General features: G+C 43.0%; 3 protein-coding genes across 5 annotated transcripts in view; 1 reads left to right on the forward strand and 2 right to left on the reverse strand.

The window, feature by feature from the left end:
- The window catches only part of LOC142664743 (uncharacterized), a 37,394-nt gene extending 32,126 nt beyond the window's left edge, over positions 1-5,268 (reverse strand). For both annotated transcript variants that reach the window (XM_075844045.1, XM_075844053.1), the window contains exon 1: positions 4,962-5,268. The gene's annotated coding sequence lies outside the window, so the exon portion shown is untranslated. The remainder of the gene's footprint in view (positions 1-4,961) is intronic.
- The window catches only part of LOC142664662 (uncharacterized), a 429,232-nt gene that overhangs the window by 129,965 nt on the left and 289,179 nt on the right, over positions 1-10,088 (forward strand). The gene's annotated exons all lie outside the window — the stretch shown is intronic.
- LOC142664641 (uncharacterized) overlaps positions 1-10,088 on the reverse strand; it is a 154,272-nt gene that overhangs the window by 41,885 nt on the left and 102,299 nt on the right. The window lies entirely within an intron of this gene.

A 10,088-nucleotide genomic window follows, 5' to 3' on the forward strand; every position in this document is an offset into this window, starting at 1 on the left:
TGTATGGGGACATTATACTGTATGGGGGCATTATACTGTATGGGGGCATTATGCCGTATGGGACGTTATACCGTATGGGGGCGTTATACCGTATGGGGGCGTTATACTGTATGGGGGCGTTATACTGTATGGGGGCGTTATACTGTATGGGGACATTATACTGTATGGGGGTATTATACTGTATGGGGGTATTATACTGTATGGGGACATTATACTGTATGGGGCATTATACTGAATGGTGGAATTATACTGTGTGGGGGCATTATACTGTATGGGGACATTATACTGTATGGGGGTATTATACTGTATGGGGGTATTATACTGTATGGGGACATTATACTGTATGGGGCATTATACTGAATGGTGGAATTATACTGTGTGGGGGCATTATACTGTGTGGGGGCATTATACTGTGTGGGGGCATTATACTGTATGGGGACATTATACTGTATGGGGACATTATACTGTATGGGGCATTATACTGTGTGGGGGCATTATACTGTCTGGGGGCATTATACTGTATGGGGCATTATACTGTATGGGGCATTATACTGTATGGGGCATTATACTGTATGGGGGCATTATACTGTACGGGGGTATTATACTGTATGGTGGCATTATACTGTATGGGGACATTATACTGTATGGGGGCGTTATACTGTATGAGGGGGCGTTATACTGTATGAGGGGGCATTATACTGTATGGTGGCATTATACTGTATGGGGGCATTATACTGTATGGGGACATTATACTGTATGGGGACATTATACTGTATGGGGGCATTATACTGTATAGGGACATTATACTGTATGGGGGCATTATACTGTATGGGGCATTATACTGTATGGGGACATTATGCTGTATGGGGCATTATACTGTACGGGGCATTATACTGTACGGGGCATTATACTGTATGGGGACATTATACTGTATGGGGCATTATACTGTATGGAGGCATTATACTGTATGGGGACATTATACTGTATGGGGACATTATACTGTATGGGGACATTATACTGTATGGGGCATTATACTGTATGGGGCATTATACTGTATGGGGCATTATACTGTATGGGGCATTATACTGTATGGGGGCATTATACTGTATGGGGGCATTATACTGTATGAGGGGGCATTATACTGTATGGGGACATTATACTGTATGGGGACATTATACTGTATGGGGCATTATACTGTATGGGGCATTATACTGTATGGGGGCATTATACTGTATGGGGCATTATACTGTATGGGGCATTATACTGTATGGTGGCATTATACTGTATGGGGGCATTATACTGTATGGGGCATTATACTGTATGGGGCATTATACTGTATGGTGGCATTATACTGTATGGGGCATTATACTGAATGGTGGAATTATACTGTATGGGGGCATTATACTGTATGGGGCATTATACTGTATGGGGACATTATACTGTATGGGGACATTATACTGTATGGTAGCATTATACTGAATGGTGGAATTATACTGTATGGGGGCATTATACTGTATGGGGCATTATACTGTATGGGGACATTATACTGTATGGGGACATTATACTGTATGGGGACATTACACTGTATGGGGGCATTATACTGTATGGGGCATTATACTGTATGGGGACATTATACTGTATGGGGACATTATATTGTATGGGGACATTATACTGTGTGGGGCATTATACTGTATGGAGGCATTATACTGTATGGGGGCATTATACTGTATGGGGGCATTATACTGTATGGGGGCATTATACTGTATGGGGACATTATACTGTATGGGGACATTATACTGTATGGGGCATTATACTGTACGGGGACATTATACTGTACGGGGACATTATACTGTATGGGGGCATTATACTGTATGGGGACATTATACTGTATGGGGGCGTTATACTGTATGGGGGCATTATACTGTATGGGGGCATTATACTGTATGGGGGCATTACACTGTATGGGGGCATTACACTGTATGGGGCATTATACTGTATGGGGACATTATACTGTATGGGGACATTATACTGTATGGGGACATTATACTGTATGGGGGCATTATACTGTATGGGGGCATTATACTGTATGGAGGCATTATACTGTATGGGGACATTATACTGTATGGGGACATTATACTGTACGGGGACATTATACTGTATGGGGGCATTATACTGTATGGGGACATTATACTGTATGGGACATTATACTGTATGGGGACATTATACTGTATGGAGGCATTATACTGTATGGGGACATTATACTGTATGGGGACATTATACTGCATGGTGACATTATACTGTATGGGGACATTATACTGTATGGAGGCATTATACTGTATGGGGACATTATACTGTATGGGGACATTATACTGTATGGGGACATTATACTGTATGGGACATTATACTGTATGGGGACATTATACTGTATGGAGGCATTATACTGTATGGGGACATTATACTGTATGGGGACATTATACTGTACGGGGACATTATACTGTATGGGGGCATTATACTGTATGGGGACATTATACTGTATGGGACATTATACTGTATGGGGGCATTATACTGTATGGTGGCATTATACTGTATGGGGACATTATACTGTATGGTAGCATTATGCTGTATGGGGACATTATACTGTATGGGGGCATTATACTGTATGGGGACATTATATTGTATGGTGGAATTATACTGTACGGGGACATTATACTGTATGGGGGCATTATACTGTATGGGGACATTATACTGTATGGGACATTATACTGTATGGGGACATTATACTGTATGGAGGCATTATACTGTATGGGGACATTATACTGTATGGGGACATTATACTGTATGGGACATTATACTGTATGGAGGCATTATACTGTATGGGGACATTATACTGTATGGGGACATTATACTGTATGGGGCATTATACTGTATGAGGACATTATACTGTATGGGGACATTATACTGTATGGGGACATTATACTGCATGGTGACATTATACTGTATGGGGACATTATACTGTATGGAGGCATTATACTGTATGGGGACATTATACTGTATGGGGACATTATACTGTATGGAGGCATTATACTGTATGGGGACATTATACTGCATGGTGACATTATACTGTATGGGGACATTATACTGTATGGAGGCATTATACTGTATGGGGACATTATACTGTATGGGACATTATACTGTATGGAGGCATTATACTGTATGGGGACATTATACTGTATGGGGACATTATACTGTATGGGGCATTATACTGTATGGGGACATTATACTGTATGGGGGCATTATACTGTATGGGGGCATTATACTGTATGGGGACATTACACTGTATGGGGGCATTATACTGTATGGGGCATTATACTGTATGGGGGCATTATACTGTATGGGGACATTATACTGTATGGGACATTATACTGTATGGGACATTATACTGTATGGGGTCATTATACTGTATGGGGACATTATACTGTATGGGGGCATTATACTGTATGGGGACATTATACTGTATGGGACATTATACTGTATGGGGACATTATACTGTATGGGGACATTATACTGTATGGGGACATTATACTATATGGGTGACATTACACTGTATGGGGGCATTATACTGTATGGGGGCATTATACTGTATGGGGCCATTATACTGTATGGGGGCATTATACTGTATGGGGGCATTATACTGTATGGGGGCATTATACTGTATGGGGGCATTATACTGTATGGGGCCATTATACTGCATGTGGGCATTATACTGTATGGGGGCATTATACTGTATGGGGACATTATACTGTATGGAGGCATTACACTGTATGGGGGCATTATACTGTATGGGGACATTATACTGTATGGGGCATTATACTGTATGGGGACATTATACTGTATGGGGACATTATACTGTATGGGGGGCATTATACTGTATGGGGACATTATACTGTATGGGGCATTATACTGTATGGGGACATTATACTGTATGGGGGTATTATACTGTATGGGGGCATTATACTGTATGGGGACATTATACTGTATGGGGACATTATACTGTATGGGGGCATTATACTGTATGGGGGCATTATACTGTATGGGGGCATTATACTGTATGGGGGCATTATACTGTATGGGGGGCATTATACTGTATGGAGGCATTATACTGTATGGGGACATTATACTGTATGGGGACATTATACTGTATGGCGGCATTATACTGTATGGGGGCATTATACTGTATGGGGCATTATACTGTACGGGGACATTATACTGTATGGGGGCATTATACTGTATGGGGACATTATACTGTATGGGGACATTATACTGTATGGGGACATTATACTGTATGGTGGCATTATACTGTATGGGGGCATTATACTGTATGGGGCATTATACTGTATGGGGGCATTATACTGTATGGGGCATTATACTGTACGGGGACATTATACTGTATGGGGACATTATACTGTATGGGGGCATTATACTGTATGGGGACATTATACTGTACGGGGGCATTATACTGTATGGGGACATTATAATGTATGGGGGCATTACACTGTATGGGGGCATTATACTGTATGGGGGCATTATACTGTATGGGGGGCATTATACTGTATGGAGGCATTATACTGTATGGGGACATTATACTGTATGGGGACATTATACTGTATGGGGACATTATACTGTACGGGGGCATTATACTGTATGGGGGCATTATACTGTATGGGGGCATTATACTGTACGGGGGCAGATATGGGGGCATTATACTGTACGGGGGCTGAATCGGGTGTGTATGGGCGGAGATTGGGCTGGATTAGAGGTGTGGCTTACGCGCACCGCATCGGTTGTCCGTCTTTACGCTATGTGAAAGTTGGGAGGTCGTGAACCTAAAATTACGTCATTACAAAATACGACTCGTCCCCCAAAACATCCGCCCACTACAAAGATCAGAAATAACAACTTACCCCAAAGAGGCCAGCACTGGAGGGGTTAAATCCCGGCTAGGATTCCAGTGGGCGGGGTCACTCAATGATTGACAGCTCTCTGTATACACTCATACAGGGGTGACTGATAACAGAGAGAACACCCGACCAGCGCGGCTCTCCACCTCATACACGGCAATAGCTGAAGGACCTGTGAAACCGTCACCACCACGTGACCGGAAGCAGGAGGAGAAATTGATGAAGGACCTGTGATATCAACATCACGTGACCGTTGCATCAGGGGGCGTGACTTAGAAGTGCAGAGAAATGGTGGAGCTGTGATGATGACCACGTGACATAAGGGGTAATGAAGATCATGTGACCAGTGCAGGAGTGATCGGAGCTAAGCCGTGCGAAATATAATAGGTTGTGGCTAAAAGACCTGTGGTGACGTCACCACCATGTGACCAATGTTTAAGTGGGGAGGAGACGTGGGGGATGACGGACTTGTGATGTTGATCACGTGACATGACGGGCGGGTCTATGTGAGGGGGCGGGGCTCCTGTGCTGTGTGGAAAAGGGATGATGATCACGTGACGTTTTATCCCATAATAACAGCCGGGACATGCTGGGAGTTGTAGTTCTCTCCTCTTATATCTCCTCCTGTAATGTCCTCTGATATCCCATAATAACAGTCTGGACATGCTGGGAGTTGTAGTTCTCTCCTCTTATACCTCCTCCCTGTAATGTCCTCTGATATCACATAATAACAGTCTGGACATGCTGGGAGTTGTAGTTCTCTCCTCTTATACCTCCCCCTGTAATGTCCTCTGATATCACATAATAACAGCCGGGACATGCTGGGAGTTGTAGTCCTCTCCTCTTATACCTCCTCCTGTAATGTCCTCTGATATCACATAATAACAGTCTGGACATGCTGGGAGTTGTAGTTCTCTCCTCTTATACCTCCTCCCTGTAATGTCCTCTGATATCACATAATAACAGTCTGGACATGCTGGGAGTTGTAGTTCTCTCCTCTTATATCTCCTCCTGTAATGTCCTCTGATATCCCATAATAACAGCTTGGACATGCTGGGAGTTGTAGTTCTCTCCTCATATCCTCCGTGTAATGTCCTCTGATATCCCATAATAACACCCTGGACATGCTGGGAGTTGTAGTTCTCTCCTCATATCCTCCGTGTAATGTCCTCTGATATCCCATAATAACAGCCTGGACATGCTGGGAGTTGTAGTTCTCTTCTCTTATATCTCCTCCTGTAATGTCCTCTGATATCACATAATAACAGTCTGGACATGCTGGGAGTTGTAGTTCTCTCCTCTTATACCTCCTCATGTAATGTCCTCTGATATCACATAATAACAGCCTGGACATGCTGGGAGTTGTAGTTCTCTCCTCTTATACCTCCTCCTGTAATGTCCTCTGATATCACATAATAACAGCCTGGACATGCTGGGAGTTGTAGTTCTCTCCTCTTATATCTCCTCCTGTAATGTCCTCTGATATCTCATAATAACAGCCTGGACACGCTGGGAGTTGTAGTTCTCTCCTCATATATCCTCCGTGTAATGTCCTCTGATATCACATAATAACAGTCTGGACATGCTGGGAGTTGTAGTTCTCTCCTCTTATATCTCCTCCTGTAATGTCCTCTGATATCACATAATAACAGCCTGGACATGCTGGGAGTTGTAGTTCTCTCCTCTTATATCTCCTCCTGTAATGTCCTCTGATATCACATAATAACAGCCTGGACATGCTGGGAGTTGTAGTTCTCTCCTCTTATATCTCCTCCTGTAATGTCCTCTGATATCACATAATAACAGTCTGGACATGCTGGGAGTTGTAGTCCTCTCCTCTTATACCTCCTCCTGTAATTTCCTCTTATATATCATAATAACAGTCTGGACATGCTGGGAGTTGTAGTTCTCTCCTCTTATACCTCCTCCCTGTAATGTCCTCTGATATCACATCATAACAGTCTGGATATGCTGGGAGTTGTAGTTCTCTCCTCTTATATCTCCTCATTTAATGTCCTCTGATATCACATAATAACAGTCTGGATATGCTGGGAGTTGTAGTACTCTTTTCTTATATCTCCTCCTGTAATGTCCTCTGATATCACATAATAACAGTCTGGACATGCTGGGAGTTGTAGTTCTCTCCTCTTATACCTCCTCCCTGTAATGTCCTCTGATATCACATAATAACAGTCTGGACATGCTGGGAGTTGTAGTTCTCTCCTCTTATATCTCCTCCTGTAATGTCCTCTGATATCCCATAATAACAGCCTGGACATGCTGGGAGTTGTAGTTCTCTCCTCATATATCCTCCGTGTAATGTCCTCTGATATCCCATAATAACACCCTGGACATGCTGGGAGTTGTAGTTCTCTCCTCATATCCTCCGTGTAATGTCCTCTGATATCCCATAATAACAGCCTGGACATGCTGGGAGTTGTAGTTCTCTTCTCTTATACCTCCTCCTGTAATGTCCTCTGATATCACATAATAACAGTCTGGACATGCTGGGAGTTGTAGTTCTCTCCTCTTATACCTCCTTCTGTAATGTCCTCTGATATCCCATAATAACAGCCTGGACATGCTGGGAGTTGTAGTTCTCTCCTCTTATACCTCCTTCTGTAATGTCCTCTGATATCCCATAATAATAGTCTGGACATGCTGGGAGTTGTAGTCCTCTCCTCTTATATCTCCTCCTGTAATGTCCTCTGATATCTCATAATAACAGCCTGGACACGCTGGGAGTTGTAGTTCTCTCCTCATATATCCTCCGTGTAATGTCCTCTGATATCCCATAATAACAGTCTGGACATGCTGGGAGTTGTAGTTCTCTCCTCTTATACCTCCTCCCTGTAATGTCCTCTGATATCACATAATAACAGTCTGGACATGCTGGGAGTTGTAGTTCTCTCCTCTTATATCTCCTCCTGTAATGTCCTCTGATATCCCATAATAACAGCCTGGACATGCTGGGAGTTGTAGTTCTCTCCTCATATATCCTCCGTGTAATGTCCTCTGATATCCCATAATAACACCCTGGACATGCTGGGAGTTGTAGTTCTCTCCTCATATCCTCCGTGTAATGTCCTCTGATATCCCATAATAACAGCCTGGACATGCTGGGAGTTGTAGTTCTCTTCTCTTATATCTCCTCCTGTAATGTCCTCTGATATCACATAATAACAGTCTGGACATGCTGGGAGTTGTAGTTCTCTCCTCTTATACCTCCTCCTGTAATGTCCTCTGATATCACATAATAACAGCCTGGACATGCTGGGAGTTGTAGTTCTCTCCTCTTATATCTCCTCCTGTAATGTCCTCTGATATCTCATAATAACAGCCTGGACACGCTGGGAGTTGTAGTTCTCTCCTCATATATCCTCCGTGTAATGTCCTCTGATATCCCATAATAACAGTCTGGACATGCTGGGAGTTGTAGTTCTCTCCTCTTATACCTCCTCCTTTAATGTCCTCTGATATCACATAATAACAGCCTGGACATGCTGGGAGTTGTAGTTCTCTCCTCTTATATCTCCTCCTGTAATGTCCTCTGATATCACATAATAACAGCCTGGACATGCTGGGAGTTGTAGTTCTCTCCTCTTATATCTCCTCCTGTAATGTCCTCTGATATCACATAATAACAGCCTGGACATGCTGGGAGTTGTAGTTCTCTCCTCTTATATCTCCTCCTGTAATGTCCTCTGATATCACATAATAACAGTCTGGACATGCTGGGAGTTGTAGTTCTCTTCTCTTATATCTCCTTCTGTAATGTCCTCTGATATCACATAATAACAGTCTGGACATGCTGGGAGTTGTAGTTCTCTCCTCTTATACCTCCTCATGTAATGTCCTCTGATATCACATAATAACAGCCTGGACATGCTGGGAGTTGTAGTTCTCTCCTCTTATACCTCCTCCTGTAATGTCCTCTGATATCACATAATAACAGCCTGGACATGCTGGGAGTTGTAGTTCTCTCCTCTTATATCTCCTCCTGTAATGTCCTCTGATATCTCATAATAACAGTCTGGACATGCTGGGAGTTGTAGTTCTCTCCTCTTATACCTCCTCCGTGTAATGTCCTCTGATATCCCATAATAACAGCCTGGACATGCTGGGAGTTGTAGTTCTCTCCTCTTATATCTCCTCCTGTAATGTCCTCTGATATCCCATAATAACAGCCTGGACATGCTGGGAGTTGTAGTTCTCTCCTCATATATCCTCCGTGTAATGTCCTCTGATATCCCATAATAACACCCTGGACATGCTGGGAGTTGTAGTTCTCTCCTCATATCCTCCGTGTAATGTCCTCTGATATCCCATAATAACAGCCTGGACATGCTGGGAGTTGTAGTTGTCTTCTCTTATACCTCCTCCTGTAATGTCCTCTGATATCACATAATAACAGTCTGGACATGCTGGGAGTTGTAGTTCTCTCCTCTTATACCTCCTTCTGTAATGTCCTCTGATATCCCATAATAATAGTCTGGACATGCTGGGAGTTGTAGTCCTCTCCTCTTATATCTCCTCCTGTAATGTCCTCTGATATCTCATAATAACAGCCTGGACACGCTGGGAGTTGTAGTTCTCTCCTCATATATCCTCTGTGTAATGTCCTCTGATATCCCATAATAACAGTCTGGACATGCTGGGAGTTGTAGTTCTCTCCTCTTATACCTCCTCCCTGTAATGTCCTCTGATATCACATAATAACAGTCTGGACATGCTGGGAGTTGTAGTTCTCTCCTCTTATATCTCCTCCTGTAATGTCCTCTGATATCCCATAATAACAGCCTGGACATGCTGGGAGTTGTAGTTCTCTCCTCATATATCCTCCGTGTAATGTCCTCTGATATCACATAATAACAGCCTGGACATGCTGGGAGTTGTAGTTCTCTCCTCTTATATCTCCTCCTGTAATGTCCTCTGATATCACATAATAACAGTCTGGACATGCTGGGAGTTGTAGTCCTCTCCTCTTATACCTCCTCCTGTAATTTCCTCTTATATATCATAATAACAGTCTGGACATGCTGGGAGTTGTAGTTCTCTCCTCTTATACCTCCTCCCTGTAATGTCCTCTGATATCACATCATAACAGTCTGGATATGCTGGGAGTTGTAG

The sequence above is a fragment of the Rhinoderma darwinii genome, chromosome 1, assembly GCF_050947455.1.
Source record: "Rhinoderma darwinii isolate aRhiDar2 chromosome 1, aRhiDar2.hap1, whole genome shotgun sequence".
NCBI classification, from domain to species: Eukaryota; Metazoa; Chordata; class Amphibia; order Anura; family Rhinodermatidae; genus Rhinoderma; species Rhinoderma darwinii.